Source organism: Anabrus simplex, chromosome 1 (assembly GCF_040414725.1).
Source record: "Anabrus simplex isolate iqAnaSimp1 chromosome 1, ASM4041472v1, whole genome shotgun sequence".
Classification (NCBI taxonomy): domain Eukaryota; kingdom Metazoa; phylum Arthropoda; class Insecta; order Orthoptera; family Tettigoniidae; genus Anabrus; species Anabrus simplex.
The window spans coordinates 88,360,987-88,383,268 of NC_090265.1; the positions used below are offsets into that span (position 1 = coordinate 88,360,987).

The 22,282-nt window shown below is 41.8% G+C and overlaps 1 protein-coding gene across 1 annotated transcript in view; it reads left to right on the top strand.

Moving 5' to 3' along the window:
• Positions 1-22,282, top strand: part of LOC136861791 (glutamate receptor 1-like) — a 373,013-nt gene that overhangs the window by 45,415 nt on the left and 305,316 nt on the right. The gene's annotated exons all lie outside the window — the stretch shown is intronic.

The following is a 22,282-nucleotide window of genomic DNA, read 5'->3' on the forward strand; positions in this document are numbered from 1 at the left end:
TGTTTTAGCATTTCTTCTAAATGCATGATGAATAAGTGTTTCCTGCATTTCGCAGTTTTGTTCCTTCAGAACGACGTAACGTAAGATCCTCCCGGATCGAATTGTTGTTGGTTCCTTCTCAAAAGCTGTTTGGGTGATGCACGTTTCAGCATCGGGATCATTCCATAACTTAAGGGTGTCAAGAGATGACAATACATGGTGGAATTTTATTTTTAATTATGGCTGCTGTTGTTAACTTGTAGTGAACACCACGCTTTCCAGTAGTATTTCGCAACCTATCCAAAGCAACTGATAGTCAATTTGGTTCGATTAAGGGTTCATTCGGCGGGTGTTCCCATATCCGACAGGATATTTGACTGGTGGATAACCTTAAATGTAAATCTGGAACTCTATTTGTTGAAGGTCAGATTTTCCACGGATCGTGTGGATTAATTCTCAGTTATCGTTTGGATCAATAGCTGCCCGATTTTCTGGTTTTATTGTAGTTTCTCGAGGTTTCGCTGTCCACTAATTTGTGACATTTTTTAATTTCCTCCAAAGAAAGTTCTTCGATAAATGTAACTGATAAAAATCACGCAATGCAATTTGACTGCATTAAAACGTTAAAAGTAAAAATCCTTGATGAATAATTTTATAACACAGTGTATTTTTTACATATTGATAATTCAATAAAAGTTAGTAAGCACATATTTGCTCTTCATTTCAAGTAATTAGGCTCTCTTCTGAACCTCATCGTTTGGTTAAGATCGTGACCGAAATATTCCCGCTACGACCCCAAGATTTAAGAGTTCGATATTGCTCTACTGCAGCAGCTGTGACCAACCAACTATTGAATGGTATGTTCATGGGTTAAGTAATACATATTAGGAGAGGAGAATAGCTGAACAGTGCCTTACTAATTTGAGGCCTGGCCTTCTGATTTCAGGTGTGTGACATGTTAATTACTCAACTATATCGCCTTCAGTCTGGAATGCCCAGACCACTCTGTGTTCATTACAGGCCTGATTTGGGGCCCAGTAACTTTGTTTCAACTTTCAGAGGATACTAGGAAGCATGTTTCCTCAGCGATTTAATTGGAAACGCCATTCTCCATTTCACCGGTAAACAGGATGTCCAATCTTATGCGCTGGAGTTCTTAAAACTATAAAAAAGACACAGACTACAAAAAAGACACGTTGACATAAAATGATTTTATCACTAAAAGTTTAGTTATTTCATATTTATTTTTCCACAAAATTGCCAAAATTACTTAGGCACTTGTCGTATCGTGGCACCAGCCTTCCGATTCCTTCTGCAAAGATATCTGCCGCTTGTGAGGTAATGTGCGTCTGGACAGCCTCTTAAAGTTCTTTGTTTGTCCACCACAAATGGAGGTTTACGATCAGTGAACTTTCTGCAGCAATCCCAGAAATTTCATGGTCTGTACACAATCGTGACTCAAAACTTAAGATACAGGAATCTTTATTCACCTTGGTTCCCAACAATGTTCACTGAGGATCGTAAAACTCAGCGAATGCCGTCAGCTGTAATGTTTCTCACGCGTTATCATAGTGAAGGGCCTCGCAGGGTGCATGCGCAAGTCCACTGCACGGCCCAAGGTGCAGGAGACGACTTCACTAGGTTGACCAGAGTGCAACCCCCCCACACAGAGCCATCTCATTGGAGCAGACAGGGCCTGCTCCGTGAGGATTTTAGCCCATCGACCACTATTTCAGGTCTTGAGTGCTTTTTCTTGGTGTACGTATATCTTCCTGCTGCTTGGCGTGTTGGTGGTGGCGGCTATCTTCTTTCCATCTTCATGACTGGAGAGGATATGCCCTGGGCCCCGAGGGGCAATTGTGAGAAAGAGAAGAAGAGGAGGAAGAAAGAAATGTTGTCAGGACGAAGTGAGAGGAGATGTTCTTAGGAGGGGATGTTAGGTAGGTGGGCAAGGCAGGTGGATGGCGGTCACCCATCCACTCGTTGACCACGGCCGATGTTGCTGCTGTACTTCACTTCCTACGCAAGAGTTTAGTGCTTCAGGAGTGGTGAGGAGGATCATGAGGAGTGAGCTTGGTGCAGTTGGCGATCTTGACGGGGTTAATTGACGAGGAGTTGTCTGGTTGGCATGGAGGGAGGGTTGAGGGACGTGAGAAGTCTGATGAGGAGCAGGTTGAGTAGTGTAGAGTTATCTTGGCTTGGTGGAGGAGAGACTTGGAGGGCTCGTGGAGGAGCAGTGTGCAAATGTCGTGCTTGCCTGTAGTGAGCTCGAATAGCCTTCTTCAGAAAAGGGCAACCAGGGTAAGAGGCTGCGTGACTGCCTTCGCAGTTCGCGCACCTCGCCTGGGCCTTTGGCACAGTGCAGACAGTGTGGCGGTGTGCACCCCCACATCTGTTGCAGCGTGTATCATTAGGGCAGGAAGCCGCTGAATGATACAGCTGAAGGCAGTTGTAGCACTGAGTCACTAGGGCAGGGCGGGTAGGGGGACGGGTCCGAGTCTCTGTACTGGGAGTGTGAGGTGGTGTTGTGGTGGGAGACTGCGGAGCAGGTTTTCTACGCCTACTCCGCGTCTGGGTGTACTTGGAGCGAGTGACCTTACTCGGTTGCGAGATTAAGGGAGTCTCGCTTCCGGGTTCGGTATTAGCATGTAAGGGGGGGGGGGGGTGAGGTGGTTTGTGTGTCTTGTGAAGAGGTAGGTGATGGAGTGAGGGTGGTGACAGACTCTGGAGAGGGTGATATCGGTTTGGTTTGGTCTGGAAATGGTAGGAAGAGGTCGCATGGTTTGAGTTAGTTTATGTTTGGACTTGGTGGGTGGCGGAGTGTAGTTGACGGCAGGTTGGGAGTGAATTGTGAGATGGTTGGCGGAAGGAGTGGTTTGGCAGGAGGTGTCGACGGTAGCAGCATCATTAGCACAACATTGGTAGGAAATATTGTGCTTGATGAGCTGTTCTCTGTTTTGAAAAATCTCTCTTGGTTATGAGCGAAGATGAGGACATAGCCGTTGTTGATTTCCTGCATGAGTTGGATGTGGTCCAGGACTGGGGAGGTGGCAGTGGAAATGACGTAGCGGTGTGCGTGGAGAGCCTGAAGTTGCTGGAGTGTATTCTGGTTGGGTTCACTGATGTATGGTAGGATGAAAGGCAAGTATTCGGAGTCGGGTAGGTAGGTTTGAAATAGTAGTGGTTGGTGATGTGGGGAGTCCGGAAGAAGAAGTTCAGAGTAGGAGTTGAAGGAGGAGTCAGAGTCGGAGGCCATAGCTGGGAGTACCGGGGTCTTGGCTACTCAATCCACCAAGGTGGTCCCGGTGGAGGTAGGGTGTATTGGAGGGGGGGGGGGGAAAGCACTAAACGGTCAAACTCCTAGGAGGACCAGCGTAGGGGCACTCGGCGGGCACCAGTCGCACCAGGTGTAGTTTTAACGGATCGCGCCGGGACAAGGCACGAACAGTGCAGACAAATTGCTCTTTTTCTTGAAGAGATCTTCACCGTGCTGAGCTGGACCAGTAGCTGCACGAAGAGCCGGTGGTGAAATGGCAGACCGCGGAAAGACTGGTCCCAGAGTATATCTGGGAAGACGGACCGCGCTGAGAACTTGGCAGGCTCGACGATGATTGCCTGGCAGAGAGTGCGGGCAAGGGCTCGTGGCGATGACGAGAGCGAGTGGGCTGGGCTGGCTCTTGGCGGGCGACGACGGTGAGCTGGCGGTTGGCAGGGTGCTAGCTCGGAGTGACGTCTGCTCAGGTCAGGCGCTGGGGTGATGGAATGGTGAAAATGGTGGGTGGTGGTGAATGGTGAATGCAACCCCCCCCCCCTACTCCTCTTTCCCTATATCTGTCTCACTCGTTCGGCTTGTCTCCGCTTTCTTCACGTTCTCCACAGCGAAATGTTTATGTACGGTGAGTGAAGACACTCTGTTGTATGGGACAATATTACCGGTGTTAACACTTTATAAGGCGGTGGGAATTATTTTGCCACCTCGGTTTTTTTTGTCATTTCTGGGCGCTGGGAGTTTATTTCCCATGTATTGATGTGTGCTGCACTCTTGGGAATATCTGTGGAACTACTGTGATCACCTTAGAATCTTTAGCTTCTTTGGAAAACATCTCAATAGTGATACTGTGCCAGCGCAATGCCTGTTGTAAACAAGATTTATGAAGTGAAAATAGGGTAAGAAATCACCATTTTATAAGTCTATATACTATTTACATTAATTTTCTTTGTTTACTGTACATTTTTCTCATTTGTTCTGAGATTATTTACTTCCTTTTACCAATTGAGGAGTTCTGAGATATACATTTCTTTCATATTGTATGTGGGAATATGCTTCCCATAGCCCACATAGGTGTCCGAAATATTTCTGCTAGATAAAATGTGAATTAACTGAAATTGTGTCCGTAGGTGGGCCATGGGAAATATGTTCCCACTTCTGAATGGCAGATAGCAGGCAGTGGGAAGTAAATTCCCATCTTATTAATGACCTCCTGAGCACTGGACTGTCTTTGTTTTCTGTTAAATTGTATTATTTAGCACTTATAAAGCCAGCAAATAAAGTTAGTTAGAAAAGAAAGTGTTTTATTGAGTACTGACTGATAAAGGGTTAAGAAACTTCTTTCAGTTTGCTTTGAGCAGACAATTTATCTTCTCTAGCCTTTCTTTACCTATTTCTTTGCAATTACACCGGTAGTGTCTGGAATAAGGGATCGGCTGACAGCAATTCTGAGAGTACTCTTTAAATTACAATCAGAAATACTCGCACGCAATCTAAGTTTCGTACAAGTCAAAATAGAAGAAACCTTTAACCTGTGCATGTGGAACGAAACATAAAATTAAACTTAGCTGCTTCTCGATGCAGTTTATGAAATTCTTCCTTCGATAAATTCCCGTAGAATTCGAACAAATCCTTTGTATTGAAAAATAGATCTCTTTGATGATCACGTAATTATTGTGTCCCACCGATTAAGCATTTGGCTTTATCGTCACCACTTAGCTAAATACGAAAGTTCCCAGTTCGACTGAAATGGACTTTCGGAAGTCTTTGCTTTCTTCCGAACAGGTTGCTCCATTATTATGTTGTTGTCTTACACTTATCGGTTTCACTGAAAAAAAATCCGTATACCACAGAACGCTACGTCGCTCTCAGTACACTACACCATCTGACTTAAGCCGAGCTGAAACGAGTCGGACCGATGCACAGTGCACGGAGTCTCTGCGCCTCGATTTGCACGCGTGAGATTTTGGGCGTTTGAGAGGCACTGCCATAGTGAGAGGGAAGAGTTTATAAAGTCTATCGTTACAGGCGTTAGAACTTGGGTCCTGAATGACACTCCAGAAACCAAAAAAATGGTCTAAGCAGTGGATGCATCCTTCTTCTCCAAACAAACCAAACACGTTTAAACTAAGACTGACCAACAGGAAAACAATGGCTGCCCTTTCTTGGGATCATAAGTTGTCTTGTTCGTAGAATTTATTTATGGAGCAGAAGACTGTCCCGATAACACATTACCTCACTGGCGACAGAATGTTTTGCAGAGGGCGTCGGAAGGCTGGTGTCACGATACGAGAAATGCCTAAATCGTTTTGGCCATTATGTGGAACTAATAACCTTTTAGTGATAAAATAATTTTGTTATCTCAGCGTGTCTTTTTTAATAGCCCTCGTATTATTTTCTATCCCTGGGATATGATGTTTTCAGATGGAAAACTGATGAAACATTTCTTTGGCATAACCTTCGTATAATTGAGAAGGGCCAGAATCTGAGTGCTGTTGAGGACAAAGCGTAATTAAAGTAAGGCTGACGGAGACGAAAACCGACCCTAATTATAAATAAGTTCACCTACCTACATTTTATTTTACAGTCGACATTCGTCTTAAGTGGTGAGTTTGAATCTACCGACCCTGTCGGCAAAGTGGAAAACCAAACAGCTCCTTTAACGCCGGCTCCGTGGCTCAGGTGGCAGTGTGCCGGCCTCTCACCGCTGGGTTCCGTGGTTCAAATCTCGGTCACTCCATGTGAGATTTGTGCTGGACAAAGCGGACGCGGGACGGGTTTTCCTCCGGGTACTCCGGTTTTCCCTGTCAACTTTCATTCCACCAACACTCTCCAATGTCATTTCATTTCATCTGTCAGTCATTAATCATTGCCCCAGATAAGTGCGAGGGGTTTCGGCAGCCAGCACAATTCATATCCTTGCCGCTAGATGGGGCTTCATTCATTCCATTCCTGACCCGTTCGAATGACTGGAACCAGGCTATAGATTTTCATTTCTCTTAAGTATAGTTCATCAGTCAATCACCATCGATCTGCATTTGGGGCAGTCTCCAAGTGGCAGATTCCCTGTCTGTTGTTTTCTTAATCTTTTCCTAAATATGTAATTACAGAGAATTTGGAACTTATTTGAACAGGTCCCATGGTAAATTATTCCAATCCCTAACTCCACTTACTATAAACGAATATTTTCCCCAATTTGTCCTTTTGAATTCCAACTTTATCTTCATTATGGTCTTTCCTAATTTTAGAAACACCACTCATACTTATTCTTCTACTAATATCATTCCACGCCATCTCTCCACTGACAGCTCGGAACATACATCAATGGTTTTATATGACAATTTGAAATGTATATAGAAACTTCAATATTCAAAGAGAGATTCCGTTTATGGAGAATATTATTTCAAACGATTGAAAAATGTTTGCTTCTTCCCTTGTAAAATTCACTGGGAGGCAGATATGAGATTTTAATACTAGGTTCACGACATTTTCATCGGCAAGTGAGAATGTCACAGTAAACCTAAATGAAGACAAGGGTGACAAAGACTGAGAATTAATATTGAATTTTATCGACTTGGACGGCGATGGAGCGCTTTCAACCATTTGGGCACCGGTACGGCTGTAATCAGCATTTCACTCCCAGCACAGGAACACTTGATGTCGCATGTTCAGTGCCAACCTTGCAGTTGCATTGAGGAATATAAATCTAAGAATGTACACTGACTGACAGAGCAAATGCAACACCAAGAAGGAGTGGTTCGAAAGGGATGAAAGTTGGGGAAAAAACAGAGACGGCACGGATGAATAATTGATGTTTATTTCAAACCGATATGCAGGTTACACAATGCGCACGGCATCGACTCAGTACGATGTAGGACCACCGCGAGCGGCGATGCACGCAGAAACACGTCGAGGTACAGAGTCAATAAGAGTGCGGATGGTGTCCTGAGGGATGGTTCTCCATTCTCTGTCAACCATTTGCCACAGTTGGTCGTCCGTACGAGGTTGGGGCAGAGTTTGCAAACGGCGTCCAATGAGATCCCACACGTGTTCGATTGGTGAGAGATCCGGAGAGTACGATGGCCACGGAAGCATCTGTACACCTCGTAGAGCCTGTTGGGAGATGCGAGCAGTGTGTGGGCGGGCATTATCCTGCTGAAACAGAGCATTGGGCAGCCCCTGAAGGTACGGGAGTGCCACCGGCCGCAGCACATGCTGCACGTAGCGGTGGGCATTTAACGTGCCTTGAATACGCACTAGAGGTGATGTGGAATCATACGCAATAGCGCCCCAAACCATGATGCCGCGTTGTCTAGCGGTAGGGCGCTCCACAGTTACTGGCGGATTTGACCTTTCTCCACGCCGACGCCACACTCGTCTGCGGTGACTATCACTGACAGAACAGAAGCGTGACTCATCGGAGAACACGACGTTCCGCCATTCCCTCATCTAAGTCGCTCTAGCCCGGCACCATGCCAGGCGTGCACGTCTATGCTGTGGAGTCAATGGTAGTCTTCTGAGCGGACGCCGGGAGTGCAGGCCTCCTTCAACCAATCGATGGGAAATTGTTCTGGTCGATATTGGAACAGCCAGGGTGTCTTGCACATGCTGAAGAATGGCGGTTGACATGGCGTGCGGGGCTGCCACCGCTTGGCGGCGGATGCGCCGATCCTCGCGTGCTGACGTCACTCGGGCTGCGCCTGGACCCCTCGCACGTGCCACATGTCCCTGCGCCAGCCATCTTCGCCACAGGCGCTGCACCGTGGACACATCCCTATGGGTATCGGCTGCGATTTGACGAAGCGACCAACCTGCCCTTCTCAGCCCGATCACCATACCCCTCGTAAAGTCGTCTGTCTGCTGGAAATGCCTCCGTTGACGGCGGCCTGGCATTCTTAGCTATACACGTGTCCTGTGGCACACGACAACACGTTCTACACTGACTGTCGGCTGAGAAATCACGGTACGAAGTGGGCCATTCGCCAACGCCTTGTCCCATTTATCGTTCGCTACGTGCGCAGCACAGCGGCGCATTTCACATTATGAGCATACCTCAGTGACGTCAGTCTACCCTGCAATTGGCATAAAGTTCTGACCACTCCTTCTTGGTGTTGCATTTGCTCTGTCAGTCAGTGTACATGTTTTAGAAAGATACCATTTTCTGAGGGTGGTTTGCCCCTTGTATTCTCCTACTCATACCAGACAAATGTCTGGTTGGATACTGTGTCTCTTCACGTTCCTCTAACAAATATACTTAACGTAGGCCAAGTACCAAAAATAAAAAAAAATACACACAGAAACACGACTTCAGCAAATATAGGTTGATGCTGGTAGTTATTGCTATCAAGGCAAAAAAACTATGAAGGTGTCACTCGCTCATAACATTCATATGAAAAGATAGAAAAGAAGAGACTTTACCGCTCAAAAATGAGAATATCGGGAAGGTTGCTGGAGTATCAGACAATCATAATAATACTAGAAGTAGGATAAGTACCATGAAGAACAAAAATAGAAGGGGAACGAAAGGAAGGGAAATAAAAGTGACGTTGAACCTTTAATCTCTTACTCTTCGGTGGCAGAGGAGAATTGATGTTGATCAAGTGTGGTCAGACAGGAGCTGGAAAGCAGAAGGGCATGGTACAGGTAAGCCGAAGCAATGCTGAACTCAACTTTGGCTTAGTGATTGCTACAAACATCTCCCAATGGGTGAGGCCCTTGCAAAATAAGAAAAACCAGGTGTGCAAATCAAGTTAGGCAAAAATGTCTTAAATGAAATTGAAGATAGCATGTAGTTGCAAATATGCAAACTCGTGTCCTCATCCTGAGGTGGTGCAGCTCTTTTCAGGCACACTCCCATTGGAGGTGAGCTACATGTACCTTTTCAACCACATACCAGCCCTCCTGCCATCCTTAAATTTCTTGCAGTACCGGGAATTGAAACCCAGGACTCCGAGGACGGCAGCTAATAACACTAACCGTTACGTTACAGAGGTGGACAGCAGGTAGTTGTACTCAGGATACACTTGAAAGTCTCCGTAGACTGGTATCGAATTACTCACTTCACTTTACAGATAGTGAATAAGGTAGCCATAACCGGAATACCAGTCTAATAATAATAATAATAATAATAATAATAATAATAATAATAATATACAAACAGCACTTATCCAGGTAAAACTCTTGAAAAATTGCAGAGTAATCTGGATTCCAGATATCTTTTGAAAAGACCAAGTTTATGACTAATATTGCAAATTCGCCTACAGTGTTAATAATAGATTATGGAAAAGTCCACGGGATTTTAATTAATCGAGAGAATTAATTCAAATTAATGGTCTAGACAAAGAAACAAATAAATCAAGAGCAAACTAATCAAACTAAAATCAGGCACTAAAACACGATAATTAAATCAGAATGTCTCTTTGCTACAGAGTGTATGTTCTCCAAGAACACGGGAGAAATAGAAGAGCTAGAGAAAAATGGAAAAATTCTAAGAAAAGTCTGGGCGACCATTAAATACTGAAAACGGGGAGTTCAGATACAGGAAGAATGAATATTTCTACAAAAGTAAAGAAACTGAAAGAATATCTGATATAATAAGGAAGAGGACAGTTAAGCTATTTGGATAATGCCACTCAGAAAATAAATTTTTGAACATGTTAACAAGAGTAAGAATGACAATCAGTGAACGCAAAGTATAAGGAAAGATATAGCAGAGATGAGAATAACAGCAGATATAATACAGGACAGAACATTTTTTAGAAGACTGATACAAAATTTCAACGGTTTTTCAGTGGAAAGAATGAACGGAATAATATCTGGATAGAAGAGAGGAGGATAGATAACAGTGAAATAATGAAGAGCTATCGGAAAGCAATAAAGGATGCAGGAAACAAACCGGAATGAATGCAATGGGTTATTTTATGAGTTCCTAAAATGAGCACAATCGAGAAAAGAATTAATAATAACAACGATAAATTGTTGTTGTTGAGCAACTACGAAGACCTTCGAAGCGGCGGTTTAGCTCTCCGATCCGTAAGCTGCAGTATGGGAGGCGCGCGCATAGTTGTTGACCATGCAAGCAGCATGCACGTGTTCGACCTGGCAAGCATGAGTCGCCAGTCTGAATCTCAGTTGTTAACAAGTTGAGACAGTTATCACTGCAACACCATATTTTCGTATGTAAAAGTTCTGGTTTCATTTTAATGGTCGTGTGAACAGTCATAACTCTCACTATTAATGTGCAGAAAATCCTAATGGTGTTTATAAAGTCCCTCATTATGATACGAGGATTGGCGTTTTGTGTGCTGTTAGTACAAGACGAATAATTGGGCCTAATTTTTTCGAGATTATAGTAAGTGCTGAGAAGTACCAAGATTACATTTTGACGCCCTTTTTTCCATCAGTGAACGGAAAAATTAAAATCGTGTGGGTGGTCTCAACAAGATTCAGCCCCTGCTCAAACAGCAGAACATTCCCTCCTTGCAATCTCGCAAGTGATTGCAGACAGAGTGATCAGTGCTGGTCTATTTCCCCCTCGTTCTCCAAATATAACAGTGTGTTATGTTTGCTTGTGGGGTAAACTGAAAAATACTCATACATTGGAGAAACTGAAGGAAAATATTACGAATGAAATCAGAAATATTACAGCGGCAGAACTCACTTACGTCAGCCAGAATATAGTTACCACATACAATGCCTGTATAACCCAGGAAGGACGACACTTCCAGTATCTCTCATGAGGTAAGATTTCATATAAGAATGTACACACGCTTAGAGCAGGGCGGCGGCGCGCGACGTAGTTCGGCTGAGGTAGCTGCCGTAGCGCAGAGTGCAAACACGGTGAGTTCAGTCTTAGTTTATATGAGGGACCCTGTATGTTAATGGATGTGGAATATTTTAGAATACATTCGAGCTCTATGTAAACCTGAAGGTCCTGTGACTGTGGTTACGATATAAACTGTTTCATAACACAAAAAGCAAGCTTACTTGGGACGTGATAGCCGAGGGGCATAGTAGTAGACTTCTCACCAAGACGGTCGTGGTTTGAATCCCGACCAATGCATGTGGAATGTTTGAAATGAAGAGCTAGAATCCTGTAGTTTGGATTTCACATTAAGCTGAGAGTCCCCTTACTATATTCAAGACATCACCAAAACAAAGCAAAGCAAAGTCACCTCCGTAGAGGCCATGACGGCCCTTGGAGGAGTGGAAGGTAAAGGCTTCCACCATTGTTAACAACGGCACGTGATGGGGGTAGAGTGGTTAGCTCTACGCCCGGCCGCCTTTTCCCCCAGGAATTAACCTTGTACTCATTTTTGGTTTAGGCTGAGTGAACCTCAGGGCCATATGCACCCCACGAAGTAAAAATCTCGTTTCTTAAGTGTTACGACTTCCTGACGGGGATTCGAACCCACGTCCTTCCGGGCGAACCGAGCACGCCTTTACCGCCTCGGCCAAGCAGCCTCCCAGGCAGCACCTTTAAGACATCACCAGTCAAGAAAATTGCTCGCTTGAATTTACGGGTATATCATTAATTTGTGCTCATTATTTAATTTCGAATAATACAAGCGTCTTCAAAGTGTGTAACCCGTCATGGGGATTATATGCATATATTATATATATATATGATAGTGCCAAGGGAAGATCACAAAGTATTGATAACACCAAATAGTTTCAAATCAGTGGGTAGTAATATTTACGCCGTGAAGTAAATGCGGACTTGAAAATAGAGGCCGTGGTAATCAAAATCACCAACAAGCATTCCAGAGTAACAACACATAGCGCTGCGGAAATAGTGCTTAATAACATTAGAAAATTAAAGGAGAGTGTGAGGAGGAATAAGGGACGTGACAGATGAAAATAGATGAGAAACCATGATAAGATTTGGAAACAGATATATTGAAATAATTAAATCGAAACTCTAGATATTTACACGAAAAGAAGAATATATAAATATGGAATTTTGCCAACCACATATACAAAATACAAATCTATTACACAAAAATAAGATATCCACGAGAAAGAAAGCAAATAAGAGAGAATAAAGCAGGAATGGAAAAGGACAAACAAGGAAAGGATAATCACGACTATAAGAAGAGAAACCCAGAATAACAACAGGAATAGAAAAAAGATATTCACAGTTACAAAATCAGAGTATACTAGCAGGAAATCTTCGAAAGTTCGAAAGTAATATGCAAGTCATAACACATCAGTTACCACTCGAATTGACACTAAGTAACGTTGTCATGCAGGCAGAAATCACTATATAGTTCAAATGAAGCAGTTTCAAGACATTCAGAAGCACAAATGACGAAGCACTGATTAAATACGAGTGTGTGTAGAAGTCGCGGAGTTGCAAATATACCACACGCACAGTTAGAAACAAAGTTGACACTAGGTTCTACAATAGAGATTTTAAATATTAAAAAGACGAGTGAAATCTCGACCTGGAAATGCCATTCTCCCTGTGATAAATTCAGAGGAAAGTAGCTCCCGATGCAAGTAGAAGTATTTACAGAAAATAAATAAAGCGTTTGTCATACCTCATCATGAAACAGGTGGTACTGCCCGAAAATGGAGAATCCTGGGCACATGTCCCAAAGTACGGAGACGACGTTAGATGTTCCTCCCTCCACACAGGCCAAAGTCCATCTCAAAATATCCAGAGAGAGGCCAGGTATTTATACAGTGGAGTAGAGGGGAAATAATGAGAAAAAGTATGTCTGGAAGATTCCAGAGGTTACTGGAGCAAGCGCGACAAACCAGGCGATGTCGTATGACGTCAGATGGCGAGAAGGAAGTCAGTTTATCGTAGATCGTAGAGATGGATAGAGCAGAGTTCATCCAAAGTATGATGTGTCGAAAATCACTGAAGTATGTAAGTCCAGTTGCAGAAAAAGTACGGTTTATATCAAGATGAGGGTAATTCCATATCAGTAGTAGAAAAAAAGTTATGTGCATGGTGATTTTCATAGTAATAGGTGACGGTGACGTGAGGAGTCCGTTACACTATCCGCCGGGCACCAGAAAAAAATCCACAGGATTTTTTTGTCGTTGTTTTTGTTGTAGTTGAAGTAGTTGGTGTCATAGAAGAATTAAGACTGCTGGTAAGAGACGAAAACAGAAGATACAGTTGAGTGGCGACGGCGAGACGGCCCCAGGAACAGCGATGGAGTGCCCTTCCAAGAGCTGGAGCGGGGGGTGGGGAGCAGCCGCAACGGTGAAGCAAGGAGCAAGAATACTGCAAGACAAAACAAAAGGCGCCAAAAAATATCCAAACACGATAAACATGCCTAAGTATCCAAATAGGAAATACAAAAAGTAGGGGAGGAAGGGAAAAAATAAAAGGGCTAACGCGTTAGCAAAGGGAAAAGGTAAGGAAAGAAGGGTAGTTACAAATTGACACAAATATGTATAAATATAAAAAACGACAATAAAAAATAAGAACAATTAAAGAAAGAAAAAAAGAAAATGGTTGGGAAGGTATATTTACACTCCCATTACAATCTGTGCCAACTGGGCTATGAGGGAGACTGGCGAGACCTGTGTGGAGGGGGAGAATGAAAAGAAAAAAATTCCATAAAGGGAGAGAAGAAAAAGGAAGATGAGGTAGAGAAGCAAAGGGAAAGAAAAAACCGAAGAAAAATAAATAACATCGGAAGCATTAGACATTTCCAGACTAGATGCAGAAGAGAAAAAAATTGAAGAGGAGGTAATAACAAGAAAAAGAAAACACAGGACAAAAGAAATCAAGATGTAAAAGTTTAAGGATGAAATCGCTTGAGCTGATTCAGAAGAAGTTTCTTAGTGTCATACAAATCAGTAGTAGATTGCAAAAAGACACGGACAGGGGTGGGAAAAGACAAAATACGATATGGTCCGAGCCATCGAAGAGCAAGTTTAGCAGAGGTAGCATTAATTGTCGAGCTATGCGGATGATTAGCAACGAGGACTAAATCGCCAATTTTGAAGTTGGATGGCTTATGACGGGTATTATAAGCTTTTTTGTGCACCTGTTGAGCTTTTAACAATTGATCAAAGGCGTCTTTCCAGAGTGATGAAGAGGATGGCTGATCAGAAGATTCAAAGATGTTGTGCAGATCCCAATTTAGGGAAAGAGGAGTTTGGAGATCACGACCAAGAAAGAGCTTAGCCGGAGTTTGAGCAGTAGAACTATTGATACTGGAATTAAAGGCTAACGCCAAAGAGGAAAGATGAGAATCCCAGTCTTTCTGGAAAGAACTATGAAATATAGATAAAGCAACTTTGAGATTACGGTGATACCTTTCCACGGTGTTGGACTGCGGGTGGTAGGGAGAAGTCAAAATACGTTTGATACCCAGTTGAAAGCACATATTAAAAACACTTGAAGTAAAAATAGATGCATTATCAGAAACAATATTAGCAGGCGAACCGGTAATAGGAAAGATTTGTTCAGTGAGTAAATTGATGATGATCTTAGTAGAAATTTTCCGGTGGAGCCAAAGGACTAGAAATTTAGAAAAGGCATCCAACAAGGTGAAAATATTCAAGTTGCCACGAGAAGAACAAACTATGGGTCCAACTAGATCAATGAAAAAGGTTTGGGCAGGGTGAGTGGGTGGAAGGGCAGAATGAAGACCAGCAGACTTTATGTTTAAAGGTTTAGATTTTTGACACAATTCACAAGTTTGAACAAAGTTGCGAATAGACTTACGCATTTGAGGCCAAAAGAAAAGAGAGGCTATACGGTTGTACGTTTTAGTGATGCCTACATGCCCACCCACAGGGGAGGAATGATAATATTGCAGGATCATGGGTTGATGAGCCTGTGGAAGCACCACTTTAGGAGAAGCTTTCTTAGTGGGTTTGTAGACCAAGAGATCTTTAAAAATTGTAAAGGGACCCTGATAAGACGGGTCAGAGATGGATTGTTTGAGTTGGATGCAGAACTGATCGGTGAGCTGATGCGACTGACAAGATTGAAATGAAAGAGGAAAGTCTGTTAACGAAAAAACAGCATTAATGGAGGAAGATGAAGGCATCATAGAGACATCCGGGGGTTAATCGTCAGTTGTACTTGACTGGGAGGAAGTTTCAAATAAGCGACTAAGAGCGTCAGCTACAGAATTCTCAGTGCTAGAAATGAACTTAAGGGAAAACTTGAATCTGGACAATCGCATGAACCATCGGCCAGTCCTACCAATCTTAGGTGCATTGTGTAACAACCATGAGAGAGCCTGATTATCTGTCTTTACAAGGAATTCTTTATGCTCCAAATATTCAGCAAAATGTCCAATGGTATTTAATAAGGCCAGGGCTTCACGCTCAAAGATAGAATATTTTCTCTCACTAGGAGAAAGAAGTCGACTGAAATAGGCGATAGGTAGAGGAACATCATTAACAACCTGAGTTAGAACACCAGCAACAGCAAGATTAGAAGCATCAGTATGTATTTCAAGGGGTAGGGAGAAATCAGTAAATTGAAGAATGGGAGCATGCCTCAAAAGAGATTTAAGCTGAAGAAAGGCATCCGGTTGAGATTGAGTCCAAGTGAAAGGAATATTTTTACGTTTCAGATAATTGAGAGGCTCAGCAATGTGAGAAAAGTTAGGAATGAACCGGTTATAGAAAGAAACCACGCCTAAAAAGGTGCGCGTTTGCTTGAGTTTTTTGGGAGGTGGAATGTTAGAAATAGCAGAAGTACGTTCGGGATCGACAGCTACTCCCTGAGATGACACAATGTGACCTAAGAACTTTATGGAAGTTTGAGCTAGGGAAATTTTAGAGGGGTTAACTGTCAGACCAATAGAACGCAATCTAGAAAGAACTTTGTGTAGATGAGACATGTGAGACTCAAAATCTGGGGTAAATATTAACAGATCATCGATATACTTAAGACCTGAAAATAGAGAATCGACTAATCTCTGCATAATTTGTGAGCCCAAGTTCAATCCAAAAGGAACGTTTGTGAACTGAAAAAGGCCGTTTGGGGTGATAAATGCAGTAAGCCTGCTGCTACGAGAGTCCAAGGGGATTTGGTAGTAAGCAGAATTAAGATCCAAGAGAGAAAAATATTTAGCTTTAGAAAAAAGTGAAAGGCGTTTTGCATTTTAGGAATAGGGTAAGAATCGTAGAGAATTTTGGAGTTCAATTTTCTATAATCAATGACCAGGCGCGAAGAACTATCAGGCTTGTCGACTAAAATGCCGGAGATGCGTAATTGGAAGAAGACGGGACAATGGTACCATCCAGAAGCATTTTGTGAATAATGTCATCCATTTTGGCCATCCGAGGAGGGCTAAGATGGTAAGGAGGCGAACGAACAGGTGTTTCATCAAGTAAATCAATGTGAGCCTGATAATTAACAACAGAGCCTAGAGTATCTGTGATAACATCGGCAAATTCAGATTTCAAGGCCTCAATTGCATCTAGTTGGGGAGCAGTGGCATAAATATGCTGATGACTGAAGACGTGGTTCATAGGGAAATCGAGGGGGTCTACCAACGGAATTTGAACGTGTGGATTGAAAAAAAGGAGATAGAGGCCATAGCAGTATTATAAATAAGACCAGTATGAGCAAAAAATCATACTCCATTATAACAGGAAGTGAGCAATTATTAACCACTTGAAATTCAAATGGCCAAGAAAATTTGGAAATTGTAACATTAAGTTTTATTTGACCCACGATTTCAAGAGAGTGTTGAGATATGGAAAGACTTCTGAGGGTAGAAGGGCGTAATTGGAGATGCGGATGCGTTAGTAAAAGTTGCTGAAAAAAGGAGAAACTGATTAGGGTAATTGCAGAACCTGAATCTAATAAGGCTAAGGAGGGAGTGTTATGTAACTGTCCAAGAGTATATGAGTGTGATTTAGTAGCAGAAGAGAATGTTGACGAAACATAAGGCAGATTTTGCCCATGAGGTCGTAAGCTGCCTACTGACGACGGGAATTGAGTTTCCCAAAGTAGAATTGGTACAATTTCGTGCTAAGTGCCCCATAGCCTGACACCGATAACAGCGGAGCCGAGAAATATTACTCTGAAAAGGTGGACGAGTGGTAGAAAGCGTGCGAGTTGTTGAAGTGTTAAACTGGGGAGGTGGAGTGGAAGAATAATAAGAAAAATTACTATGGGTATTTAGAATATCTAGTTGAGCAATGTTGTAAAGCTGAGGAATAGTAGTGGGTGGCGTAAAGGATTGATGATTTGACGGAAGGCTGGAGAGGCATAAAATCGAATAAGAGAAATAATTTCCTGGGGATGTTGAGCAATAGCTAACACGTCAGAATAGCCGATAATGGAGTCAAGATAATTATAAGCTGATTTATCTGGACGTTGATGACGTCTAATATATTTGTTACTCAGTTGTTGTCGAATTTCATAAGGCGAAATAAGTGTGTAAAACTGAGCGAAAATGAGCCCAATCATGAGAAGACTTCATATATTGGAGCCAAAAGTTACTAAGATGACCAGATGTTTTTGGGTAAAGCAACGAAAGCAATTGGGAAAATGGAGCCAAGTCAGTTTGTAGAAATTTGCGAACTAAAAAAAGCCATTGTGTCAAAGTATCAGGATCTGTAGACTGAATGAGGGGTACCTGATCAAGACATTTAATCAAAATATGGAAATTAAGTGGTTGATGTGAAGAAGGGGTGTGATGATATGGAGATTCATAAAAATATTGCTGAGAAGGGGATGGTGGTGGAGTTCGCAAATCGGGAGTGTAGTTCTGTGCTGACTGAGTTTTATTGACAGAATGCAGAGGTGCCTGATTAAGTGGAAGTTTAGATTCAGCAGTAAAAATAGAAAGATCAGGACAGAGAGGGGTGTTAGGTTGACGTGGGGGTGGTAAAGGTTCAGAGCATGCACTAGAAGAGATAGTACGAGATGTGGAAGTAAGATCAGAATTACAAGTAACAAAAGGATTATAAGACATATTAGTAAAAGGATTTGGATCAGAAAAATTGAAATGACGATCAAACGAAATGTCAGAAGTGTCGGAAATGTAAGGAGAAGAATTGTCAGAAAAATAAGCCATGTTGAAAGAGATGACAAAGAGAAAAGCAAAGTCTAGCGAGGTGAAATACTAAACCTCACAAGAAAGAAATAAGGCAACTAAGGCAGTAACAGGGTTAAGATTTAGAGTGGTAGTGAACTGCACAAGTCGTATATTGGCTGCGATTTTGTACTCTGCTACCATGTGTAACCCGTCATGGGGGTTATAAGCATATATATATATATATATATGATAGTGCCAAGGGAAGATGACAAAGTATTGATAACACCAAATAGTTTCAAATCAGTAGGTAGTAATATTCACGCCGTAAAGTAAATGCGGACTTGAGAATAGAGGCCGTGGTAATCAAAATCTCCAACAAGCATTCCAGAGTAACAACACATAGCGCAGCGGAAACAGTCTTTAATAACATTAGAAAATTAAAGGAGAGTGTGAGGAGGAATAAGGGAGATGACGGATGAAAATAGATGAGAAACCATGATAAGATTTGGAAACAGATATATTGAAATAATTAAATCGAAACTCTAGATATTTACACGAAAAGAAGAATATATAAATATGGAATTTTGCCAACCACATATACAAAATACAAATCTATTACACAAAAATAAGATATCCACGAGAAAGAAAGCAAATAAGAGAGAATAAAGCAGGAATGGAAAAGGACAAACAAGGAAAGGATAATCACGACTATAAGAAGAGAAACCCAGAATAACAACAGGAATAGAAAAAAGATATTCACAGTTACAAAATCAGAGTATACTAGCAGGAAATCTTCGAAAGTTCGAAAGTAATATGCAAGTCATAACACATCAGTTACCACTCGAATTGACACTAAGTAACGTTGTCATGCAGGCAGAAATCACTATATAGTTCAAATGAAGCAGTTTCAAGACATTCAGAAGCACAAATGACGAAGCACTGATTAAATACGAGTGTGTGTAGAAGTCGCGGAGTTGCAAATATACCACACGCACAGTTAGAAACAAAGTTGACACTAGGTTCTACAATAGAGATTTTAAATATTAAAAAGACGAGTGAAATCTCGACCTGGAAATGCCATGCTCCCTGTGATAAATTCAGAGGAAAGTAGCTCCCTATGCAAGTAGAAGTATTTACAGAAAAGAAACAAAGCGTTTGTCATACCTCATCATGAAACAGGTGGTACTGCCCGAAAATGGAGAATCCTGGGCACATATCCCAAAGGACGAAGACGACATTAGATGTTCCTCCCTCCACACAGGTCAAAGTCCATCTCAAAATATCCAGAGAGAGGCCAGGTATTTATACAGTGGAGTAGAGGGGAAATAATGAGAAAAAAATATGTCTGGAAGATTCCAGAGGTTACTGGAGCATGCGCGACAAACCAGGCGATGTCGTATGACGTCAGATGGCGAGAAGAAAGTCAGTTTATCGTAGATCGTAGAGATGGATAGAGCAGAGTTCATGCAAAGTATGATGTGTCGAAATTCACTGAAGTATGTAAGTCCAGTTGCAGAAAAAGTACGGTTTATATCAAGATGAGGGTAAGTCCATATTAATAATAGAAAAAAAGGTCATGTGCATGGCGTTTTTCATAGCAATAGGTGCCGGTGACGTGAGGAATCCGTTACAAGTGTAACCTTAATTTTATATACGCTTCGTAAGCATATTAATGAGATTGTGTTTACAAAACATGCCATTGCTCGACACTCATCACCCAGACCAATACCAAGAGAGCTCTTTCAGAGTACTGGTAATTAAGTTTAGCTTTGTTTGATCACAATTATTTGATTAAATAGGCATCCAATTTATTTCCCTGGCGGACTTAATATTTCACACTTACTGGGCACATGCGTTGATTACTAGTTACATACAGTTTGTATCACAGTTAGTTTGCAAACATATTCTCCATGTCATTTCATTCTGTGTTCAACGTTCACTGAACGCCGTGTTTACTTGTCACACAGAATGACACTCTACGAGATTAACAAGCTCATATTCATTTTGCAAAAAAAAAAAAAAAAAAAAAAAAAAAAAGTATTTCTCATTAAGAGCGCCTCGATCAAGTAATTTATATTGTTACATGCTGAACTAGATTTTAAAACTCTCTTTCTTGTTTGTTATCAATATTTTATGAATATACTTCCCTGTTACCCTGAGCTGGATACAAAGTGTAGAGTTGAACAAATAAACTACGAGACTATGATCATTCTACCCACATGGTAATGTTTTGCTATTCTGGGATAACGCTGACCAACATATGCATGTTAGCATCAGATAGTCACATCACATGGTGTATTAGTTTATCATTAGATAGATTAACATGCTGATGCGTGGCATCATTTTGTAATCAGATGGCCGTTTCAATGCTCCGTTCAAAGTTTAGCATCGGAGCTGTAATGTCAAGCTTATCACACAGAAATACCCACAAAGCCTCCTAGATAAAAAATAAATGACTATGTCTAGCCAGAGGAGCTTCATAGCATAGAATGTACTCAACAATTTTACAGTACTGACGACCTAGTATGAATACTATAGATTCAATGAAATAATCTGATGCCAGACTATCGGCAAACTACCAAACTATTTTATGAAGCAATATTGTATACTACAGATGGGTATGAAACATCCGGCTAATCTGTTCATGTTCAGTCATTGGTGTCTCCATGAAATGTGTCCCTTCAGGTAACGTTCTAGGACGGGAGCACGGGCATATGAAATATTACTTGGGAGATCAAATATATAGGCCTACAAGTTACCTAAAACGATATGAAACTTCCCACTTGGAAAAGTAAATGATATGTACACGTACATACATCGTCATTATAGACCGTTGTGCCTTTCATCCTTCAGTCTGTATGCCTCTGTGAATTTACAAAATGTCGCCACAATCATCTATTTGCAACCAATGCTGTGGCCTCATTTTGTTCTATACCTCTTATATTTAAATCGTTAGAACCTTAGTCTAACCATCGTCGTCGTTGTCTTCCTCTACTTCTCTTACCCTCCATAACAGAGTCCATTATTTTCCTAGGTGACCTATCGTCCTTCATTCGTCTCATATGACCCCACCACCGAAGCCGGTTTATGCGTACAGCTTCATCCATCGAGTTCATTCCTAAATTAGCCTTTATCTTCTCATTCCGAGTACCCTCCTGCACTTGTTACCACCTGTTTGTACCAGCAATCATTCTCGCTACTTTCATGTCTGCATGATCGGTGGACAACGGTAAATAAAAATGTAAATAGACTCTGGGATGGGTTTAAAGAAATTGTTGAGGAATGCGAAAACAGGTTTATACCTTTAAGGGAGGTAAGGAATGGTAAAGACCCACCTTATTATAATAGAGAAATAAAGAGACTAAGAAGGAGGTGCAGACTGGAAAGAAATAGAGTTAGAAATGGCTGTGGAAGTAAGGAGAAATTGAAGTAACTTACTAGAAAATTGAATCTGGCAAAGAAGGTAGCTAAGGATAACACGATGGCAAGCATAATAGGCAGTCAAACAAATTTTAGTGAAAAATTGAAGGGTATGTATAGGTATTTTAAGGCAGAAACAGGTTCCAAGAAGGACATTCCAGGAATAATTAATGAACAAGGGGAGTGTGTATGTGAGTATCTTCAAAAGGCAGAAGTATTCAGTCAGCAGTATGTAAATATTGTTGGTTACAAGGATAATGACCAGATAGAGGAGGAGACTAAGGCTAAAGAAGTATTAAAATTTACATCTGATAACAATGACATTTACAATAAGATAGAAAAGTTGAAAACTAGAAAAGCGGCTAGAATTGATAAGATTTCTGGGGATATACTAAAGACAATGGGTTGGGATATAGTACCATATCTGAAGTACTTATTTGATTATTGTTTTGTCGGAGGAGCTATACCAGATGAATGGAGAGTTGCTATAGCAGCCCCTGTGTATAAAGGAAAGGATGATAGACATAAAGCTGAAAATTACAGGCCAGTAAATTTGACATGCATTGTATGTAAGCTCTGGGAAGGCATTCTTTCTGATTATATTAGACATGTTTGTGAAATTAATAACTGGTTCGAT